The sequence below is a fragment of the Tursiops truncatus genome, chromosome 1 (assembly GCF_011762595.2).
Source record: "Tursiops truncatus isolate mTurTru1 chromosome 1, mTurTru1.mat.Y, whole genome shotgun sequence".
NCBI lineage: Eukaryota > Metazoa > Chordata > Mammalia > Artiodactyla > Delphinidae > Tursiops > Tursiops truncatus.
This window is the reverse complement of record NC_047034.1, coordinates 67,558,967-67,583,776: the sequence shown is the minus strand read 5'-3', so window position 1 is coordinate 67,583,776 and position 24,810 is coordinate 67,558,967. Positions and strand designations below refer to the sequence as shown.

At 37.4% G+C, this 24,810-nt stretch overlaps 1 long non-coding RNA gene across 1 annotated transcript; it reads left to right on the top strand.

The window, feature by feature from the left end:
- Positions 1–4,348: 4,348 nt before the first annotated feature.
- On the top strand, positions 4,349–24,810 carry LOC109549499 (uncharacterized). Its single transcript, XR_002175806.2, has 2 exons — positions 4,349–20,399; positions 20,747–24,810. It is a non-coding gene; the product is annotated as an uncharacterized lncRNA (long non-coding RNA).

Below are 24,810 nucleotides of genomic sequence, written 5' to 3'. Positions count from 1 at the left end.
TAATGTTATATGATGGCTTCAATTTTATTTTTTTTAATTAGTTTTTGTTTAATTGAAAAAAGTATACACGGGAAAAAATTTCACGTTTACGGAAAGATATTTACTGAAAAGCAAATCTCCATTTGACTTCAGCTCCCAGTCTTGCTCCTCAGAGGCAACTACTCTTATTATTTTCTTGTGTCTCCTTCCAGAAATACTCTATACATTCTAAGATTAATGGGAGCAAGCCGTTCACACTGTTTTGTGATTTGCTTTTTTGACTGTCTTGGGGATTTTTTTTTTCATGATAGTATATTATTTCATTTTAGGGTGTACCATCATGTATTTATTTAGTCTCATTTGGATGACCATTGAGGTTATTTCCAGACTTTTGCTGTTACATACATTGCTGCAATGAAAATCTATATCTACATATATATCTTTATGAATATAAAGATATATAGAGAGAAATATGTGTATATATCTTTAGGAACATATGTGATTAGTAGGATAAATTTCTAAAAGTGAAGTGGAAAGTCAAAGGGTTTATGAATTTAGAACATTAGTAGACAATGTCAAATTGCCACTCAAAGACATTGTACCAGTTTATACATCTGCCAACGGTGTATGAGAGTGCTTAGTTCTCCACTCCCTTACCAATGTTTTTCCTGTTTTTGTCAATCTAATGATAAAAACTAATGTAGTTACTAAATGCCAGGCGCAGTCCTAATTGCTTTTTATTATATTTTCTCATTTGATTCTCACAAGAACCCCAGCCTAGGAAACTGGGGCATGCACAGTAAGGAGTAGAACCAGGATTTAATCCCAAGTATTCTGACTCTAGAGTGATCAGTTTTTTTTTTTTTTTTTTTGAGTGATCAGTTTTAACCATTACACTGTATTGCTTCTTAAGCTGTAGGTGAAACATGGTGTATCCTTGTTTTAAACTTTCTTTAATTACAAGGTTTTTTCTTTATGTTTTCTTTCTTTTTTTTCCCCCTGAAAATAGCCTTTCATGTTTTTTGCCATTTGTTATTGAGCTGTTGATCACTTTTATTAATCTATTTGAACTTTATGTATTAAGGAAATCAGCCCTTTTGTCAGTTATGTTGCAAACATTTTCCCCCAGTTTGTCATTTAAATTTATGTAGTCAAACTTATCACCCTTTTTTTCTGTACTTCTGGATCTTATACTTTGAAGGCTTTTTGTAAATTCCAATATTTAAAAAATAATTCACCCCTGGTTTCAGTTTTTATATATAAATTTTTATTCTGTTGGAATTTATTTTGGTGACTAAACTGAAGTCAATCTCCAGATACCTAACTAGTTGTCTTGGCATCATTTATTGAATAAGCCATCTTTTCCCTACTGATTTGAATTGCCACCTTTATTGTATTCCCTAATATATTTGGGTCTGTTTCTGGATCCTCTAACCCATTGTTCTGCAGGGAGAGGTGACCATTTTAGGTTATTTGTGTCTTTAAAATCCATGGTTCAATCCTGGCTGGGTCCTGTGTGAATTCTCCAATTAGAATTTCACAGACACTAGGAAATTGTAATATAAATAGTAACAGGCAATTTCGAGCTTCTAACAAAATTGTATTGAATATTAGCCTTTCTTCAGATTGACTGGTTGACTTTAGGTACAGCTGTTGTTCTTTTATCGAACCAGATTTAACTCTTTCAAAGTTGGAAGGGCTCATAAAGGCCCCACTCAAAAAATATGCCTCACGATATTTTCATCATTTGATTCAGTTCTCTGATGCCTGAAATTAGACCATTAGGAAATCTTTTATTTGGGTTGAGATCATCTGCCATTGGACTACAAGTTTACTTTGTGTCTATAGGAAGTGTATAAACTACCTAATTGAGGGCAACTACCAACCTGAGCACTGGAGTCAGATTGCCTGGATTAAATTCTGGTTCTGCCTAAATGTGTGACCTTGGACAAGTTACTTGGTCTTTCTGGGTCTGAGAACCCTTATGGTGTGAAACGAGGATAATCTGAGTTTTGAGAGTTAAACATATGTAACATGCCTAGTAGGGTACGTGATGCATAGTGAGTGTTCAATAATTTTAGCATTAGTATTAGCTCGAGACTGCCCAGTAAAAAGAAGTACCTATTCAGGTTACCTGAAACAGAAAAGGGGGGAATTTATTATAAAGTTATGGGATATTTATAACAGATTCCAAAAGTAGGAAGTATAGTTTGGGCCTTAAAGGGTACTAGAATCTGGAAGATAGAACATGATCAAGAAGAGGGATTTTTTTTTTCTCCATCTCATTGTTCTCTGCAATGCCTTGTTCTTATTTCTCTGCAAGTCAGCCAGTATGATTGCTTCCTCATTGACAGCCACCATCCTGAGATTACTTGGACTTGTACCTTTCTTGCAACCTAGTAAGAGTCTTACTAATACAATAGGAGGGAATGGGAAGAACAAAAAGAATGCTGGTCAGTTTAAGTGGAAAGAGACCATAGAAGGTAAAGCTTTTGCTTTGAACCAGTGGATCTTCTTTTAAAAAATAGGTAATAACTTTCCCACAATCAGTTATCAGTTTTTTCTGTAGTTTTCCAAGGTTTTGTGCATATTCAAGAATAGATATAATAAATAGAAATATATATTTTATTCATCACCATTACATTTTACACAAATTGTAGCATAACATACTACTTTCATTTTAAGATTAAAAAATATATTTTGAATATCATTAAATATTAGTGCATAAAGAGCTTCCTTGCTTTTTTTATAGCTGCATAGTATACATTAATGATGTATTATAATCAGTTCCCTATTGTTGAACATTTAGTTTGTTTTTAAACTTTTGCTGTCACAGTGCAGCAATGGATAACCTTCTGCATGTGTTGTTTTGCATTGTGTGAGTATATTTGTAAGACAAATTTATAGAAATGAAATTGTGAAGTCAAAGGATATGTGCAGTTTGATAGATACTGCCATATTGCCTTCTAGAGGTTATATCCCCTCCAGCCACATATCAAGAGTTCTCTGGCAGAACTTGAAGCCTTGATAGATTGATGAGATCTCCAAGTTTGCTTTTATCCCACATCTCTTCCCAGACATTAAAGAGATTCACAGCAACTTCTCCCTCAAAAATCTGCGTTGTTAGGTAAACTACCCCATTTAGTGATTTCTAATTTATAATAGCCAAAAGTTAGCAACCTGAACTTTCAATGTATTTTTCTTCCCATGGCAATTTTTTTTTTCTTTTTCACCATGCAGCTTACAGGATCTTAGTTCCCCAACCAGGGAATGAACCCAGGCCCTCGGCAGTGAAAGCGCAGAGTCCTAACCCCTTGACCGCCAGAGAATTCCCCCCCATGGCAATTTTAAAACCAGAAAAATCATTAGTAACCTCATTAGTAAAAACTTGAGCATCTCATCTATTACATAGTTTGACCAACAGCTCTCCACGTTTTCTTCCAGATAGTTCCAAAGTACCCTGCATGCTAGTTCACTGGGGCAGGTGGTAGTGGGTCTTGGATTGGAGACCTGGCTTTTGCCTGTTTTCCTGAGTTAACAGGATCTTATCCAACCAAGCTACTGGACCAACTTTGAACTATTTACACCCCCCTGTTTTCTATATTCCTTTATAGGAACCGAAGACAGTTCTGTACACAGTAAGCACTGAAGAAATGGATGGCTGCATATATAGACACTATTTCAAAATTTCTCTATATATTACAAATTTTTTATCCTATTTTCTTTCCTTGGAGGAACCTAAGGCTCCCTCTATTGGAGACTGCTATTATGTCTCCCCTCCCATACCCCATAAAAGAATATTGTTGATAAGAACACTTCCTGAGGAATCTAGAGAACAAGCTGTAGACGACCACAGTGACTGAGGAGACATCAGTATCTCTCACTAGTGGAGAGAATTAAATTTATGTTTACTTGAATAACCAAGAATAAACGATGGTTCTAATGGAAAGAGTGTAGTTATGTGATAGCTATGTGCTTTGACGATATACACAGTGGCCATAAAGTCTGGGAAAAGATACTATTTTGTTCTGTATTGAAATATAATACCAACAAACCATTAATATGTATTCATTTATGTTTCCAGATTTCTTGGCAACCCTGTAAATATAGTACAGATAACAATGAGAGATTAGATATGTGAGGTAGATTAGGTAGTATGTGAGAAGTATCAATAGAATAAGCCCTGATTACCATATACAGATATTAGCTAAAAATAAAGGATTTGCCTCAAGTTAGGTGCTAGGGGAAAGCAATGGGGGCTGGTGGGGGGAGTGACTGATTAAGAGATTCCTAGATAGTTTCAGTGTTGCTCTATATTAGGAAAAACTCCAGTCCTCCTGTGTTTCTCCTTTACTCTCACACTACTATCTCATTAACAACACTTCTGACACCAGACAAGGGGTTTTTCCCCACATCAAGTAATTCCATGACACCAGCTGGGTGTTCTATAATTTAGCTCAATTCTAATGCTATCTACCTGGAGATAGGATCAGATCCCACAGGTTAAGGGCTCAGTCCCACAAGACTGCCTGCCCCCCTACCCTTCAGATGCCAATTGCATGTCCAGGTTGTTACTTGTGCTTCTGATCAATCAGCTGTAAGTCAGAGGTTCCCATGACCCCCTCCTTGAGTTTACTTAATTTGCTAGAATGGCTCACAGAACTCAACAAAATACTTGAGGATATCTGTGAGGCTATGATAAAGAATACTGATGAACATACAGATAGAAGAGATGTTTAGGGAAGGTATGTGGGAAGGGGCGTGGAGCTCCCATGTCCTCTCTGGGTCTGCCACTCTCCCTGGACACTCTCCAAACCCTATCTTATTGGGATTTTTCTGGAGGCTTCATCACATAGGCCTGATCAATCGTTAATTCCATTTCTAGCCCCTCTCCCCTCTCCAGAGAATGGGGGATGGAGTTGAAGTCTAAGCTTCTAATCATGACTTGGTCTTTCTGGTGACTAGCTTCCATCCAGGAGCCCACCAATAATCACCTCATTAGAACAAAAGACACACCCACCCCTGTTACCCAGGAAATTCCAAGCACTGTGTCAGTAACCAGGGTCAAAGACCAAATGTTAGCACAAAAGATGTTCCTAGTGCTTTTATCACTTAGGTATTTACAAGGGTTTCAGGAGCTCTGTGCCATGAACAAGGGGCAGAGACCAATATATGTATTTTCTATCATCTCACGTGCTCATATAGACAATAGCAAAAAAGAGACAGAACTTATGTATTGTATAAAAGTATTAGGATAAAGTTAACCATTAGAACAAAAATACGAACTCTTTTAAATACCAGAAGGTATGTTAAAAAAAAAGTTGGGTGGGGAGAGGAGGAAGCATATGAAATAGATCCCATGGTGAGAGACCTACATATATAAAAAAAATATGTAACTTAAATCAGTAAGGCAGCTGTAAGTCCAGAAATATTGATTGAATCAACAAATATATAAATGGGCTTACCACACCTGTTAAAATGATTTTCACATTGACTACAAAAGCAAATTCCAACACTATGCTGTATAAAAGAAATATATCTAAATTGAAGAGATTCAGGAAGCCTAAAAATAAATGACTAAAAAAGTACCAGAATTATTTTCTTAAATTAAAGCAGGGGTTGCAATTGTAATTATCCAAGAAAGTAGAATTCTGACTAAAATGGTTTAAAAGAGATAAAGAATTTTTTAAATTAATTTATTTATACAGAAAGTTCTTATTAGTTTTCCATTTTAAACATCAGTGTATATATGTCAATCCCGATCTCCCAATTCATTCCACCAACCCCTCCCCCTGGCCTCTTGCCCCCTTGGTGTCCATATGTTTGTTCTCTACGTCTGTGTCTCAATTTCTGCCCGGCAAACCCGTTCATCTGTACGATTTTTCTAGATTGCACATATATGCGTTAATATATGATATTTGTTTTTCTCTTTCTGACTTACTTCACTCTGTATGACAGTCTCTAGATTAATCCACGTCTCTACACACGACCCAATTTTGTTCCTTTTTATGAGTGAGTAGTACTCTGTTGTACCACATCTTCTCTATCCATTCGTCTGTCAATGGGCATTTAGGTTGCTTCCGTGTCCTAGCTTTGTAAATAGTGCTGCAATGAACATTGGGGTGCATATGTCTTTTTGAATTATGGTTTTCTCTGGGTATATGCCCAGTAGTGGGATTGCTGGATCATATGGTAATTCTATTTTTAGTTTTTTAAGGAACCTCCATACTATTCTCCATAGTGGCTGTATCAATTTACATTCCCACCAACAGTGCAAGAGGGTTCCCTTTTCTCCACACCCTCTCCAGCATTTGTTGTTTATGGATTTTCTGATGAAGCCCATTCTAACCGGTGTGAGGTGATACCTCATTGTAGTTTTGATTTGCATTTCTGTAATAATTAGTGATGTTGAGCAGCTTTTCATGTGCTTCTTGGCCATCTGTATGTCTTCTTTGGACAAATGTCTATTTAGGTCTTCTGCCCATTTTTGGATTGGGTTGTTTGTTTTTTAATATTGAGCTGCATGAGCTGTTTATATATTTTGGAGATTAATCCTTTGTCCGTTGATTCATTTGCAAATATTTTCTCCCATTCTGAGGGTTGTCTTTGCATCTTGTTTATAGTTTCTTTTGCTGTGCAAAAGCTTTTAAGTTTCATTAGGTCCCACTTGTTTATTTTTATTTTTTCACTTATTTATTTTTGTTTTTACTCTAGGAGGCTGGTCAGAAAAGATCTTGCTGTGATTTATGTCAGAGTGTTCTTCCTATATTTTCCTCCAAGAGTTCTATAGTGTCCAGTCTTACATTTAGGTCTCTAATCCATTTTGAGTTTATTTTTGTGTATGGTGTTAGGGAATGTTCTAATTTCATTCTTTTACATGTAGCTGTCCAGTTTTCCCAGCACCACTTATTGAAGAGATGGTCTTTTCTCCATTGTATATCCTTGCCTCCTTTGTCATAGATTAGTTGACCATAAGTGCGTGGGTTTATCTCTGGGCTTTCTATCCTGTTCCATTGATCTATATTTCTGTTTTTGTGCCAGTACCATATTGTCTTGATTACTATAGATTTGTAGTATAGTCTGAAGTCAGGGAGTCTGATTTCTCCAGCTCCATTTATTTTCCCTCAAAACTGCTTTGGCTATTCAGGGTCTTTTGTGTTTCCATACAAATTTTAAGACTTTTTGTTCTAGTTCTGTAAAAAATGCCGTTGGTAATTTGATAGGGATTGCACTGAATGTGTAGATTGCTTTGGGTAGTAGAATCATTTTCACAATATTGATTCTTCCAATCCAAGAACATGGTATATCTCTCCATCTGTTTGTATCATCTTTAATGTCTTTCATCAGTGTCTTACAGTATTCTGCATACAGGTCTTTTGTCTCCCTAGGTAGGTTTATCCCTAGGTATTTTATTCTTTTTGTTGCAGTGGTAAATGGGAGTGTTTCCTTAATTTTTCTTTCAGATTTTTCATCATTAGTGTATAGGAATGCAAGAGATTTCTGTGCATTAATTTTGTATCCTGCAACTTTACCAGATTCACTGATTAGCTCTAGTGGTTTTCTGGTGGCATCTTTAGGATTCTCTATGTATAGTATCATGTCATCTGCAAAGAGTGACAGTTTTACTTCTTCTTTTCCAATTTGTAATCCTTTTATTTCTTTTTCTTCTCTGACTGCCGTGGCTAGGACTTGCAAAACTACGTTGAATAATAGTGGTGAGAGTGGACATCCTTGTCTTGTTCCTGATCTTACAGGAAATGCTTTCAGTTTTCACCCTTGAGAGTGATGTTTGCTGTGGGTTTGTCATATATGGCCTTTATTATGTTGAGGTAGGTTTCCTCTATGCCCACTTTCTGGAGAGTTTTTATCATAAACACATGTTGAATTTTGTCAAAAGCTTTTTATGCATCTATTGAGATGATCATATGTTTTTTTCCTTCAATTTGTTAATATGGTGTATCACATTGATTGATTTGCATATATTGAAGAATCCTTGCATCCCTGGGATAAATCCCACTTGATCATGGTGTATGATCCTTTAATATGTTGTTGGATTCTGTTTGCTAGTATTTTGTTGAGGATTTTTGCATCTATGCTCATCAGTGATATGGGTCTGTAATTTTCTTTTTTTGTAGTATCTTTGTCTGGTTTTGGTATCAGGGTGATGGTGGCCTCATAGAATGAGTTTGGGAGTGTTCCTTCCTCTGCAATTTTTTGGAAGAGTTTGAGAAGGATGGGTGTTAGCTCTTCTCTAAATGTTTGATAGAATTCACTGTGAATCCATCTGGTCCTGGACTTTTGTTTGTTGGAAGATTTTTAATCACAGTTTCAATTTCATTACTTGTGATTGGTCTGTTCATATTTTCTGTTTCTTCCTGGTTCAGTCTTGGAAGGTTATACCTTTCTAAGAATTTGTCCATTTCTTCCAGGTTGTCCATTTTTTTGGCATAGAGTTGCTTGTAGTAGTCTCTTAAGATGCTTTGAATTTCTGCAGTGTCTGTTGTAACTTCTCCTTTTTCATTTCTAATTTTATTGATTTGAGTCCTCTCCCTCTTTTTCTTGATGCGTCTAGCTAATGGTTTATCAATTTTGTTTATTTTCTCAAAGAACCAGCTTTTAGTTTTATTGATATTTGTTATGGTTTTCTTTGTTTCTATTTCATTTATTTCTGCTCTGACCTTTTTTTTTTTTAAATTAATTAATTTATTTATGGCTGTGTTAGGTCTTCATTGCTGCAGGCGGGCCCTCTCTAGCTGCGCTGAGCAGGGGCCACTCTTTGTGGTGGTGCACGGGCTTCTCACTGTAGTGGCTCCTCCAACTGCAGAGCACGGGCGCCAGGCTCCCAGACTTCAGCAGTTGTGGCATGCAGGCTCAGTAGTTGTGGACTGCAGGCTCCAGAGTGCAGGCCCAGCAGCCATGGTGCACAGTCCTTGTTGCTCCGCAGCATGTGTGATCCTCCCGGACCAAGGCTCGAACCTACATCCCCTGCACTGGCAGGCGGACTCCCAACCACTGCGCCACCAGTGAAGCCCTTTGCTCTGATCCTTATGATTTCTTTCCTTCTGCTAACTTTGGGTTTTGTTTGTTCTTCTTTCTCTAGTCCCTTTAGGTGTAAGGTTAGATTGTTTATTTGAGACTTTTCTTGTTTCTTGAGGTAGGCTTGTATTGCTATAAACTTCCCTCTTGGAACTGCTTTTGCTGCATCCCATAGGTTTTGGATCGTCATGTTTTCATTGTCATTTGTCTCTAGGTATTTTTTAATTTCCTCTGATTTCTTCAGTGATCTCTTGGTTATTTAGTAACGTATTGTTTAGCCTCCATGTGTTTGTGTTTTTTACAGTCTTTTCCCTGTAATTGATTTCTAATCTTATAGCATTGTGGTGAGAAAAGATGCTTGATATGATTTCAGTTTTCTTAAATTTACTGAGACTTGATTTGTGACCCAAGATATGATCCATCCTGGAGAATGTTCCGTGCGCACTTGAGAAGAAAGTGTAATCTGCTGTTTTTGGATGGAATGTCCTATAAGTATCAATTAACTCTATCTGGTCTATTGTGTCATTTAAAGCTTGTGTTTCCTTTATAATTTTCTGTTTGGATGATTTGCCCATTAGTGTAAGTGAGGTGTTAAAGTCTCCCACTATTATTGTGTTATTGTCGATTTCCTCTTTTATAGCTGTTAGCAGTTGCCTTATGTTTTGCGGTGCTCCTATGTTGGGTGCATATATATTTATAATTGTTATATCTTCTTCTTGGATTGATCCCTTGATCATTATGTAGTGTCCTTTCTTGTCTCTTGTAACATTCTTTATTTTAAAGCCTATTTTATCTGCTGTGAGTATTGCTACTCCAGCTTTCTTTTGATTTCCATTTGCATGGAATATCTTTTTCCATCCCCTCACTTTCAGTCTGTGTGTGTCCCTAAGTTTGAAGTGGGTCTCTTGTAGACAGCATATATATGGGTCTTGTTTTTGTATGCATTCAGTGAGCCTGTGTCTTTTGGTTGGAGCATTTAATCCATTCATGTTTAAGGTAATTATCGATATGTATGTTACTATTACCATTTTCTTAATTGTTATGGGTTTGTTTTTGTAGGCCCTTTTCTTCTCTTGTGTTTCCCACTTAGAAGAGTTCCTTTAGCATTTGTTGTAGAGCTGATTTGGTGGTGCTGAATTCTCTGAGTTTTTGCTTGTCTGTAAAGCTTTTGATTTCTCCATCGAATCTGAATGAGATCCTTGCTGGGCAGAGTAATCTTGGTTGTAGGTTCTTCCCTTTCATCACTTTAAATATATCATGCCACTCCCTTCTGGCTTGTAGAGTTTCTGCTGAGAAATCAGCTGTTAACCTTATGGGAGTTCACTTGTATGTTATTTGTCATTTTTTCCTCACTGCATTCAATATTTTTTCTTTGTCTTTAATTTTTGCCATTTTGATTACTATGTGTCTCAGCATGTTTCTCCTTTGGTTTAGCCTGTATGGGACTCTCTGTGCTTCCTGAACTTGGGTGGCTATTTCCTTTCTCATGTTAGGGAAGTTTTTGACTATAATCTCTTCAAATATTTTCTCGGGTACTTTTTCTCTCTCTTCTCCTTCTGGGAGCCCATAATGTGAATGTTGTTGTGTTTAATGTTGTCCCAGAGGTCTCTTAGGCTGTCTTCATTTCTTTTCATTCTTTTTTCTTTATTCTGTTCCACAGCAGTGAATTCCACCATTCTGTCTTCCAGGTCACTTATCCGTTCTTCTGCCTCAGTTATTCTGCTATTGATTACTTCTAGTGTATTTTTCATTTCAGTTATTGTATTGTTCATTTTTGTCTGTTTGTTCTTTAATTCTTCTAGGTCTTTGTTAAACATTTCTTGCATCTTCTCTATCTTTGCCTCCATTCTTTTTCCAAGGTCCTGGATCATCCTCACTATCATTATTCTGAATTCTTTTTCTTGAAGGTTGCCTATCTCCACTTCATTTAGTTGTTTTTCTGGGGTTTTATCTTGTTCCTTCATCTGGTACACAGCCCTCTCTGCTTTTTCATCTTGTTTATCTTTCTGTGAATGTGGTTTTTGTTCCACAGGCTGCAGGATTCGAGATAAAGAAATTTTTACCACGATTAAAAAAAGAGAAAGAATTACACTTAATATGGAAGAAATAGAAGCACATTAATAATAGGAGACTTTAACAAATCAGATCTAGAGAGATAAAGTGAACAAGAAATTAGTACAGATACAGACAACCTAAACAACATAATAAATAAGATAGATTTAATATATATTAAACTCTGAACCTTGATAATAGAGAATATGGCTTTCCTCCCCCCCAAATGCATAGGATTCACAAATATCACAAAAATGTGGCACATTCACAGCTTAGGCCACAGAAAAAATCTCAATAAATTCCAATTTGAATTTCCAAATGGGAAATTTAAAAACTTGCTGTTAACCACTTCTGGGTCAAAGGAGAAATGCAAAACCAATCGAAAATGTTAATAATGAAAATAAGAATCTATGGGAAATAGTTAAAACAGCTATCAGAGATTTAATATTAAATGAATAGAAGTTAAAAAGCAAATATAAATGAACATTATGACTCAAAAAACTAGGGAGAAAAAAGAACAAGGCAAACTAACACACCATTGTAAAGCAATTATCCTCCAATAAAGATGTAAAAAAAAAAAAAAAGAGACATCAGTCATATCAAACTGAACATGGCCAAAGGAAGGAACTAGAAAATAACAGAGAAATGATTGTATCTTCAGCAAGACAATGACATGGGGAAAAAAAGGAGGACTGTTTTTAATTAAAAGAGATATAAGAACTAACCACAGTATGAATATTGCTGGATCCTGATTCTAATTAAATGTATAAAGATATTTAGAGAAATCTGAATGTGGAGTGGCTATTGGATGGTACTGATGGATAATGATGGATGATACAGGTGGATAATGATCTTATTTTTAGAGATGTACCGTGAAGAGTTTAGGATTGTGATGTCTGAGGTTTGCTTTAAAGTACTTCAGGAAAATTTTTTTTAAAAGGATAGATGAAGCAACTGTGGCAATATATTGATAAATATTCAATCTGGACAGGGATATATACAAATTCATTTACACTATTCAACTTTTATGTATGTTTGAAAATTTTCATAATAAAGTGTTTTTTTTAAATAAAAAAAAAGGCAAACCAATGTCAGGAAAGGAAAGAAATTAGTAAAAGAAAGGCAGTGTTAATGGGTTTGAAAACTACAACAACAAAAAGTAGAACTTTTAAAACTGGAAATTAAAATTCTCTTTTAAAATAAATAAATCCAAAACTGTTTCTTTGAAAAAATTAAATTGATAACTTCTTAACTAAACTACTCAAAATAAAGGGGGGCGGGGAAGACAGTACAAATAGATAATGTTAGAAAGAAAGAGACACAGAAAAGAAAAATTTTTATCTATTCTATGTAAATATGTTTGAAAATCTACATTAAATGTATAATGTTGTATAAAACCCCAATTTAACAGAATTGACCCCTGTGGAGACAGAGTAAAAACATATCATTTAATATAAAAGAATTAGAGAAAATGGTTAGAGTTACCCCACAAAACAAAACAGATCCAGATAGTTTCATAGAATATATTATCAAATTTTAAAAAATAAATCCTTAACTTTCTAAGCTATTTTAGAGCATGGCAAAAGAAGGAAAATTCGCAAATTCACTTTATGAAGTGGGTGTAACGTTGATTCCCAAACTTGAATTTTGGAACCATGACAAAGACTAAACAAAAAGCACTCTAGATCAACTTCACTTATTAATATTGATACAAAAATCTTATATAAAATATTAGTAAGCAGAATCCAATAGTATGTTAAGAAAATTGTATCATGACCAAGTGGATAATACTCTATGGATGCAAAGATGGAGAGTCAAAGGAAGTACATTAATATAGTTTACCATATTAATTGATCCAAGGTAAAAAAATGCTCATCTCCACAGATGCATTGATAAATTTTAATACATAACACCACCACCAAAAAGTAAAAAGACAACTGGGGGAAAAAGTTATACCACAGGCAAAGAGTTAGCATCCTTGATAAAAACAACAGGGACTTCCCTGGTGGTCCAGTAGGTAAGACTCCACGCTCCCAATGCAGGGGGCCCAGGTTCGATCCCTGGTCAGGCAACTAGATCCCACATGCCACAACTAAGAGTCCACATGCCAGAACTAAGAAGCCCAAACACTGCAACGAAGATCCTGCGTGCCACAACTAAGACCCGGCACAGCCAAAATAAATAAATAAAGAAAGAAATAAATGTTAAAACAAACAACAACAAAACTTCTAAAAATACAGAAGAAAAAGACTAATAACCCTATAGAAAACTGGTTATAATGGGGCATGTCACAGAGAAAGACATACAAATTGCTGTTAACCATATGAAAATTGTTCAGTATTGCTCATAATTTTAGAAATATTAAAATTAAAACTGCATGGAGATACCACATTTTACCCACGAGACTGCATAAATCTAAAAGTTTGATAACGTACTCTGTTGGTCAGTCTATGAGGAAACAGGCATTCTAATATGTTGAGTATGGAAATGTAAAATGGTACAACCTCCACGATGGAGACTTTGGCAGTATCTAGCTAGCACAGTTATCAATGCCTTTTGATTAAGCAATTCCATTTTTAGAAATCTATCCCAAAGATACTCTAGCAAAAATATGAAAAGTGTCAACTATTATATGCAGCATTATTTGTAATAGCTACAGACTGGAAACAACTCAACGGTCGGTAATATGGTATCTCCACACAGTGGAGTACTACACAGCTGTGAAAAGCAGTGAGGAAGATGCTGCTGTGGAATGATCTCCAGGAAATACTTTAAAGTGAATAAAGCAAGGTGTAGGACATGTGAATAGTGTGCTACTGTTTATATTAAAAAGGAGATATAAATTATATGTGTTTCTAATAGAAAAATGATGGAAAAATAAGTGGTATGATTAGTGATTACCTTTAGGTAGAGAGGAGAAATAATGCAGAAAAGATAGGGGTAGAAGATAAACTTCTTTGAATATACCTTGTTTTGCAGAGTTGATTTTAGAACCATGTAAATATAATTATAAAATTATAATTATATTATATTTATAATTATAAATATAATTATAAAATTATAATTATAATATAATTATAAAATTAAGATTAAAAAAAGGTAATTCCTAAAATAAAAAAACAAATGAATTCTCATTATTTTCACAACAGTTTTCTTTTTACAGAGATAATTGGCTAAATACAACAGCTATATAAATGAGTTAATACCTAAACAGCTATACTAAACAGCTATATAAATGAGTTAATACCTCTACTACTAAACGTCACAAATTTCATAACCAGTTTTCTTTCTTAAGACTAAGTCTCCCTCTAGTGGAGATTAGTTTTACAACCAGTCCCCTACCCCCTACACTACAAAGGAAGAAATCTTTTGCCCATTGTCTCCTGCCACCGAATCCTTAAATTACATAAGTGTTAGAGTCATGAGGAGGAAGATGTGGTGGAAGATATTGAGCAATGGGATAGCAAAGAGTCAGGGACAGAGTCAAGTTTTAAAAAGAAGTGGGGGGGAGGAGAGACTCTAAGAGCCAAGAAAATTTGGTTGTTCAACCCAGAATGGGGAAGGAACTCCAACTTCCTGTTGTTGGAGGATTGCCACCACCTCTGCGCAGAAAGATTTGATTAATATGTCAGTGTCGCTGTGTACTCAGGGAAATAGCTCCTCCTAAGGCATTGCTTTAGGGAGAAACCTGGGTGAGAAATAGTGGTGAGTAGATAAAGAGTGATGGGAGTCAATTCCAGGCATCTCTCCCATCCCTCAGGACTCTCCCAGAGTCCCACTGACCCTTGAGGTCAGATGCGTGAAAGCTTTGCTTCCTTGGAAACTGATCATGGGGAAAGGTACTGGCACGGTCTCTTCAGTTCCTGGTAGGGAGAGGAGAGTCAGAGACTGGCCCACATTAGTGGTTGCATAAGGCTGAGGAGGGACCTGAGGGTGATGGCAACTTGCTACAGGATTTCTTTCAGGGACGAGGAAAATTTTCTAAGGTTGTGGTGATATTTGCACAACTCTGTGAATATACTAAAAGTCAATGAAGTGTGCCCTTGAAATGAGTGAATTGTATGGTCTATAAATTATATCTCAATAAATCTGTTACCAAATAAATAAATAAATAAGTAAATGTCCCCCACCCCCACCCCCACCAGATCTAACTCCTTAATTCAGTTCTGGGGGCCTGCTCTTCTACATATCTAGCCTAAGAATACTGTCCAGGAAATTACTCATTTGAATGACTATTTCAGCCAATTCCCACACCTTTCTTTGTTCTGCCTTCACTTCCTCCCTTTAAAAGGTGAATTGAAATCCTAGATGGAAAAAATTGTCCTAACTAGGTGTGGTGACACTTCCTGTGGGCAAAATGTAAGAAACATGTTGCTAAAGGCCAAAGTTCTTAATATAACAAGAAGTAATGTGAACGTTATACAATGAAATATTATCAGCCTTAAAAAAGCATGAAATTCTGACATGCTACAACATTTGGATGAACCTTGAAGACATTATGCTAAATGAAATAAGCCTGTTACAAAAAGACAAATACTGAATGATTTATTTATATGAGGTACCTGTACTTAGAGTGATCAAACATCATAGAGGCAGAAAGTAGAATTCTACTGGGGGTGGCAGGGGAGATGGGGAGTTATTGTTTAATAGGTACAGAGTTTCAGTTTTGCAAGATGAAAAAAATTCTGGAAATAGATAAGGGTGTTGGTCATATAACAATATGAATGTACTTAATATGACTGAACTGTACACTTAAAAAGGGTTAAGATGGTAACTTTTATATATATTTTACCACAGTAAGAAAAAAAAATTTTTTTAAGTGTTGTGTAATGTGAACTTCACTGAAGACTGCCAAGTAATGAAAATAGGTACCGATGAACGATGCTAGGATAAGATCTCATGTCTCATTTTAACAAGTACCAAGAGGAACACCAGAGCTCTCCAGAGTTCTGTGTCCCTCCTTGTTACATACAGAAATCACTCAATCATCATTCACACCTCTTCTCTGAGAACATATTGCCTCAGACCACTCCCAAATTTTACCCTCTTCTTCTTTGTTTGTCAGAAATAAGGCACAGAGTCAGTAATTTCCTAAAAAGTCTAGATCAGAGTTTTTATTCTCACAATTATCAAAATTTTTTGAGCAATTAAAGTAAAGCCAAAGTTTTTAAACTTATTTTTGCAATAGCCCCTTGTAAAATGAGAATAATATTAGTACATTTTATATATGAGAAAACTAAAACATAGGAAGGTTAAAGAATTTGTCCAAGATGCACAGCCAGTAAGTTGCAGAACCAGTTTTCAAACTCCCAAACTGACCTGTTCCTGAAAGTCCAGACCCTAAAATCTGAAATCTCGAGCCCTCATTTAATCTGATTGGATAAGTGAAACAAAACAAGTTTCTCCTGTGGGAAGTCTCAGATGTTTAACTTCCAAGTGTACATTAAAACTCTTCTATAGTGGAAAGGGGATATAATATACACCATTTCCTCAACTTATTTGACCACTGGACTGATTTTTCATGGAGCATCTCAAGGAATTTTCTTAGCTGAAATTTTGCAAAACTTTACATGTAATACAGAATATTGCTTTTGTCTTTTTCAACTATTTTAAGAGAATATTTGAATTACTTTCTCTCATTTGGAAAAATTTTTAAATTGAGAAACTTAATGATTTGCCTAAGGCCATAACCAGTTAATACTGGAGCTGTAATTAGACTCTAGGTCTTCTGGCCACAATTTCAGGGATTTTTTTTTTTTTAATTATAGAAGGAATATATTCACATTGTAGAAAATCAAACAGAGATATGCAAAGACTCCCCCTCCGCCACCCCCCAGCATTCCAACCTCATCTTCCTTGGGGAAAAAACTATTCTAGTTAAAGTAGATTTGGCTGCAAGTGGCAGAAAATTTAAAATAAGTACCTTAAAAATATAGAGAGGTTTATTTTGCTCCCATGAAAATGTCCAGAGGTATGCAGTCCTGGGTTGTTAGAGGAGCTCTGCTGCTTGAGGACCTCAGGGTCTTATATTCCTTCCAGCTCCATCCCAAGGGTGGAACCCTGATTCTCGTAATCCAAGATGGCAGTAGTTCCAAAGGGCACGCAGCAGCTGTCTTTTATTTATTTATTTATTTATTTTGCGGTACGTGGGCCTCTCACTGTTGTGGCCCCTCCCGTTGCTGAGCACAGGCTCCGGACGCGCAGGCTCAGCGGCCATGAGCTCACCCGGACCGGGGCACGAACACGTGTCCCCTGCATCGGCAGGCGGACTCTCAACCACTGCGCCACTAGGGAAGCTCAGCAGCTGTCTTTTAAGGAATGATACTTGAAGCTGTCACACAAAGATATTTCCATTTTCATCTCATTGGCCTGAACTTAGTCACTGACCATAGCTCGCTGCAAATATAGCAGGCTAGGAAAAATACAGTTTTTATTCTGAGAGGTTATATGCCCAACTAAAAGTTACATTACTAGAAGAAGTGGGAGAAATTATGTCAGGGAACTGTTTCTGAAACTAAATAATCGTCAGCACTTGTTATGCATCCTTTCATATTGTTTTCTTGTACTATACACATTACTCTGCAACTGGCCTTTTTCATTTAATGTATCACTGAGGTATCAGAGTCCTCAGCTAAAAGAAATACAAATCAACTCTGGCTAATTCAGTGGAAAAATAACTTATTAAAGGACATTGGGTAGTTCATACGATTTCTAGGGAGATAGAGAATTAGACTTGGATTTTAAGTTATTCCTGTTAGTCCTGATGAATTAGTACCCTGAGCTGCCACTGCCACTGGGCAGGAACACTGCGGCTTGCATATCTGACTTACTCTGCCCTCTGCCCTGGCTCCATGGGCATACGACCTATGCAGTCCCATAGGGCCCTGCACTGAGAAAGGCTGTGACCTGGGTTTGTCTGTTGTTCCTGTCTTGAAATTCTTAATAATTTTTGAACAAGCGGCCCCACATTTTTATTTTGCACTGGCTCCCACAAATCATGTAGCCAGTCCTACGTTCTGGACATTGGGTGCTACTATTTGAGTCACTGTGATGACTACCACCTCTAGAAACTGGCTGAAGCTGCCCCTGTTGCCATTCCCCTCACCAGGCTTCATTCACTGCCTTCCCTGCTTCTTCCCCTCACCTGTTTCCAATTCAAGATGTGGGACTGGTGGTCTAATCTGCAGATTTTCTAGCTGCAATGGAGGCTAGAAAAGTGAATAGCTGGCATTTTATGGTGGGAGGAAAGCTGTATCTTACAAGGCAGAGGCAGCGGTGGTTGGGTGGGGATCCCCCAAACATAGGAAGCAGGTTCAGCGGCTCAATAGTCAAAAGGAATCAATAAAATAGAACCACAAAGTATATATAAATTTATCTCATTTTCTTAAACAGTTGCCTAATATTCCATAGTGGAGACATTTATTCAGTCATTCCCCTGTTAATGGGCATTCAAGATATTTCCACTTTTTGCTACCACAATATTGTAATAAACATCTTTATACATTTGGCCTTCTATACTGATGGTTTTATTTCAGTAGGCTAGATTCTTAAAAGTAGAGTTGCTGGACAAAAGTGAACATGTATTCTTATTTTTAGTATATATTGCCAGGTTACTTTTTAAAAAACACAGTGATTTATATTCCCACCAGCAAGATACAAAAGTGCTGTTTCCTCCCATCCTTTTAGTCCCTGAATATTATTACTTTTTTTCTTTTTATCAATCTGATGAGTGAAAATGATATATTGTTCGTTTAATTTTTGGTTTTTTGACTACCAGCACCTTTTCATATGTTTATTGGCTACACTGAATTTCTTTTTTATGAATTGCCTATTCATATCCTTTACTCACTTTTCTATTAGTTTGTTTCTTTTTCTTATCAATTTGTAGGCACTCTTTGTGTGTGTTAGAGATACACTTTTTCAGTCATATGTGTTGGAATTATTTCTCAGAGCATGTTTCTAGTTTTTTTTTTTTTTTACTTTATTTAGGGTGTCTTTTGTTTTAATTTCCTTTAAAAGATAGTTAAATATGTCTTTTCCTGTATGGCTTCTCCATTTGTTTGGTTATTCTTGCTTAAGAAGTTTTCATTGTACATTTATGTGTTGATTGGTTATAATAAGCACGTATTTCTTTTGTAATAAAAATATTTTTTAAAAAAGGAAAAGAAGTTTAAAACCTTGAAAGAGTAGCCTGAAGACTTTTATTCTTAGGTCCAATTCTATTACCAACTAGATATGGCCTTGGACAAGTCACCAAGTTGCTATTTCATTGTCTTCATTTTACAAATTAAAGGTAATAGCATCTACCCTGCCACTTCACAGGATTGTTGTAAAGATAAATCAGGTTTTTTAAAAGTATAAATATGGGTTATAAAAATATAAGGTATTATTATTATTATATGTTTTCCCTCTTTACTTGAAAGGTAATGTGATGAGTAAAGAGATCACTAGATTAGGAAGTCATGTTCCATCTTACGCCAATTACTAACCAGTATGCCTTTGCGCAACTTGTTTAGCTTCTATGGGATTCAGTTTCCTCATCCTTAAAATGAAAGTGTTGGTCTCTAAGTTTCTTTCCAGCTTTAAGGATCTAAAGATATTGTAGCAAAATCCCTAACAATAAAATTATGTAATTTTTTGGTATTAAAGGATATTCTTAGTATTAAGTGTTTAAATATGTATCTTGAAGATACATAAATGGAGAATGGATTGGAAGATGACAACTATGGATGCACTGAAACTGATTAGGAGCCTTCTGCAGTTGTTTAGGTGAGGGGTGATGGTAGATTGAACCAGGGTGAGAGCAAAGGAAAATGTAGAACAAGTGAGCTAGCCTTAAAAGTCTCAGGTGATCATTTGGCCCATCTTGGGTATTTGTTAAGTCACAGCACGCACTCAAATGATGGACAGATGTAGGTCCAAAACCAAAATTAATCTTCCTATTTCCCATTCCGATTCACATTTGTTCTCCAGTTTTACGTCTTAAGACTAAGACTCTTTCTAGTGCAGACCAATATTTTGACATAAGTAGTGGCTCACAGTTTACTCATTACATTCAGATATGCATGGGAAAAAATGTAGCCTATTTTATAATTGATCTAACCTGTTCTTAAGCCTCTATCCTACAGGATGTGGAGAAATGGGGGGAAATTTAACTGCCCAGTTAAAGATCTCTAAGTTTTTTCTTGTTTAAGTTGTGGTGGTGATTGTGTTTCCAAAGATGACAACAATATGTCCCACCCTGTAAGCTGTTTTGAAATGTGACCTGGACAATTACCCTACAAGAGGTAGAGTCTATTTCCGCTCTCTACGAATCTGGGAACTGCTGATATGTAAGTTCCAGGGTGGAGACTTAACAGATCTGTAGCTTCTGCCCGCCTTGGTTGGGAACATTCCCTCTTGCTAGTCTGTGCCATGTAAGAAGACCAGTTACTTTGTCAGAGATAAAGCCCATGTGGAGAAAGGCCTAAGGCTATCTTGATCATTCTAGTTCCAGCCAAATTCCCATCTGAGCCCCTGCCAACCGACAGAACCATAGAAATAATAAATTGTTATTTTAAGGCACTAAAGTTTGAGGCGGTTTTACAGACATAGATAACAAAACATGGTATTTGGGGGTTAACTCAGTCCCTATAGGAAGATGCTTGGTCTTTCATCATTCCTCTTAATTTTTCAACAGGGTTGCAGCTAGATATTCCATACCACATGCTCTTAAACGTGATGCTGACACTTCCACTGAGGAGTCTGTATTCTCTCCTCTTGAATTTGGGTGGGCCTATGACTAAGGTGGAAGTGACACAGAGCCAAAGGTGACAGCTTCTGCTTGGTCCTCTTGGGATGCCACATCTTGGAGTCCAGCCACCTTGGATCTGAGGAAGCAGAGAGACCTCATGGAGAGTCCACTTGTAGGTGCTGCTGCTGACAGCCTCAGCTGAGATCCCAGCCGACAGCCAGCATAACATCCAGACATTTGAATGAGCAGCTCCAGATGATTCCAGCCCCCAGCTGTCAAGTCACCTCTGCCCTCCAAGTCTTCCCAGCTGAAGTCCCAGAGATTTTAAGCAGAAACAAACTGTCCCCAACATACCCTTTCCAAATTCTTGACTCTGGAGTCGTTTGTTACACAGCAGTAGATAACGAGAACACTCTCTTATTCTCCTCAAGGTGGCATCTAGGTGAAGGTGGACCTACCATGACCTAGAGGTAGCAGAAAAGGGAGGCAACCCTGTGGCTGGCAGCTGGCACCTTACTGCTCTCAGATGTGTTGGGCTGGCCTTGTCCCTGGGTGCCATGTGCTAAGTTGCAGCTATTTCTGTTGGGCCTTTTGCAATCCTGACATTAATTGCTCAAGTCCATTGACCCATCCCATTCATTTGCCTCTAGCTGCAAAGTCTCTGCCCAGTAAGCTGTTTTGTCTCATTCCCAGACTTCTACAAAAGACATTTGTTCTAGTCTAGGTGTCTTCCCTTGGAAGGAGATGGGAGTTAAATCTATTCAGAATATATTCCTCTCTCCTCCACCCCCCACCAGCGACTCCCAGTGTGACTGTATTAGACCAGATGGTGGGTCAAGTTCTCACCTTCTACTCTTAGGGGTTTTTTGTTTGTTTTATTTTGTTTTTTTAATCCATTCCTCAGGAGTGGGAGTCTCAGAGTCCCTTCCAGCACTAGCCCCACCTTCAGGGTTTCATTAGAATATTTGGGAGTGTTCTGCAAGGGGTGTAGGCAGGAGCAGCTGTGTTTAAGGTAGCAAGAAGTACTGCTGGCACCCCAACCTCAGTTTCCTGCAGTTTCCCCACTGCCTCACCTTGTTGTCAGAAACCAGGCAATTCACCTCTTCCATGGTAGGGCTGGGGCTCACATTCTCTTGTTTGACTTGGACCTCACAGCTGCTCCCTCCAAGGACTCCAAGACAAAGTACACTCTTTATAGGCCTGGTCTCAAGTGATGCTCTGATTTAAAAAGGGATTTGTGGACAATCAGTACAAATGACCTGGGTTTGCGTCAAAATCCATCACTAGAATGGGAACTCAGGCATATGTCTTTACAACTTTATTTCCTCATCTGTAACATTTTGATGATTATCTCATAAGATTGTTAAAATGATTGACATTGTAAACTACTGTGATACAAAGTAAATGTAAAACAAATGTTAGTCATTATGATTAGAAAGTGTATATTAGCACGTTAAAAACTCCGAAAGCTATTTAATTAGAGAACTGCTGAACTCTGTTGAACCAGAATTTTCCTGGTTAATACGTCCACAGGAACACTTTTAAATAGCACACCTATAATTGGGATTAGGTGGAGATGGAGGGGCTGGGGAGAACGGGAACACACCCGGCTGGAACACGCACATGACTATGAAGTGTTCAGATCTATGGGATCGCCACTCTCCTCGGAGCAATGACAAGGCCCGGTCATTTCCAGCTCCTGGGGCCGAAGTGGGGACGCCAACAGGAGGCTGCCTGCGCTGTGCTCCACTTCCCTCCCACCGGTGTGTGGCCGGTATCGTGTCACGTTGCTCCCATTGTCGGGAACCGATCAACACTTCCCAGGTTTCCGGTCCTGACTCAGGCCTGACTTGCGGGAAGGCTCCCCGCTGCGGTTGCACTGGGAGGAGCGGGGGCGGGGCCGTCCGCGGGCGTGACGGCGGGCAGGGGGCGGGGACGTCCGAGGGCTGCGGCCAATCGGCCTTCTCAGACTTCCGGGAAACCCTGGCGCGCCTTTTCTCTAGGTCTCAGATTTCCGGCTTTGAAACAGGTTTCTCGGGTTGTACAGTTAAGCCGAAGGTGGCCTTTGTGTAGGGTTCGTGACCCGGAGACGGTCTCTCAGGAGCCCGGATTTCAGGTGTGTCTGGGGACCCCTGGGCGTCTCGGTTGACTCGCGCGCTGCCCAGTTGTTGGCGCTCGGAGTCTGCGGAAAACGAGGAAGGAGGGGTTAGGTGCAGCCTGGACGCCCCCAGGAGTAAGAAGGCGAAATCACGCGACGAATTAATTTTTGGAGATATTCGCGTTTTTATTGTTTAGTTAATGTGTCCATATCTTCTTTGTTTTTGTAATGAAAACTTATAATCTCGTCTTTGCCTAACTAGATTGCTCTTTTCTCATATTACGTCTTTTTTTTTTTACCATGTTTGAATTCGTCTGCCCCCTCCAGAAAAATGTCCACTGACATTTTCACTTAAAGTTAGGTCACATACACTTCTCGTTTCTATTTAGTCTTAATGGTATTTTTTTTCATCTTAAAAACATTTGATAGTTTTTGAATAGGTGATATATAAAAGTAATAAAAATAAATCCACACACTAAGAAAGTTAATACAGAGAACAAACAGGTGGTTGCCAGAGGGGAGGGGTGGGAGAGGAGAGAAATAGGTGAGGGAAGTTAAGTGGTGCAAACTTCCAGTTACAAAGTAAATGAGTTAGGAGTATGAAATATACTGTGTGGGGAATATAGCCAATAATAATGTAATATCTTTGTATGGTGATAGATGGTAATCATTTTGAAATGTATAGAAATATCGAATCACTATGCTGTGCATCAGGAACTAACATAGTTTTGTATAGATCAAATATACCTCAAAAACAAACAAACATACTAATAGAAAAAGAGATCAGATTTATGGTTACCAGAGGCAAGGTCTGGGGAGAAGCAGAATTGGATGAAGGTGGTCAAAAGGTACAAACTTCCAGTTATTAGTTAAATAAGTACTAGGGACATAATGTACAATATGATAAATGTAATTAACACTGCTGTATGTTATATATCAAACTTATTTAAGAGTAAATTCTAAGAGTTCTCATCACAAGGGAAAAATTTTTTTTAATGTTATCTTATTTTGTATCTATATGAGGTAATGGATGTTCACTAAACTAATTACGGTAATCATTTCATGATGTATATAAGTCAAATCATTATGTTGTACACCTTAAACTTACACTGTGCTGTATGTCAATTATATCTCAATAAAACTGGAAGGGGAGAAAAATCATTAAAACAAAAAACAAATGAAGACTGGCTTTGAAAATTCCCTGAGCAGACAAAACCAGTTTAGTCATACAGCAAACCTTAATTTAGCTTATTTTGCAAAGCAAGGGAGACTAATTTGACCTTGGTCACTTCTTGCTCATGCCTCTGGAAGTCATAGGCACAACTTAAACTCTTCGCCAAAATTGATATGAGGTAACCACTAACCAATTCCCTATCACTTAAGAAAATTCTAATATTGTAACCAATCACTGTGAATAATAAGCAGTCACTGCCTCCTGACTAATACAAGCTGCTTTGTAACAATACAGTTGGCCCTTCCTATTCCTGGCTTCCACATTCTTGGGCTCAACCAACCAAGAATCAAAAATATTTGGGAAAAAAATTTCAGAAAGTTCTAAAAAGCAAAACTTGAATTTCTCGCAAGCCAGCAACTATTTACATGGAACTTATATTGTATTTACAGCTATTTACATAGCATTTACATTTTATTAGTTATCATAAGTAATCTAGAGATTAATTAAAGTAAATGGGAGGACCTTAGTAGGTTAGAGGCAAATACTACACCATTTTATATAAGGGACTTCAGCGTTCAAGGATTTTGGTGTATGAGTAGAGGTCGTGGAACCAATCCCCCATAGATATGGAGGGACGACTCTATACCCCTGAGTTTTCCTCCACGTTTGGAGTGAGTGCGCCTGGTTTGTGAACTTTCTTTTTGTTGTGTGCACAATAAACTTTTACTACTTCAGTGA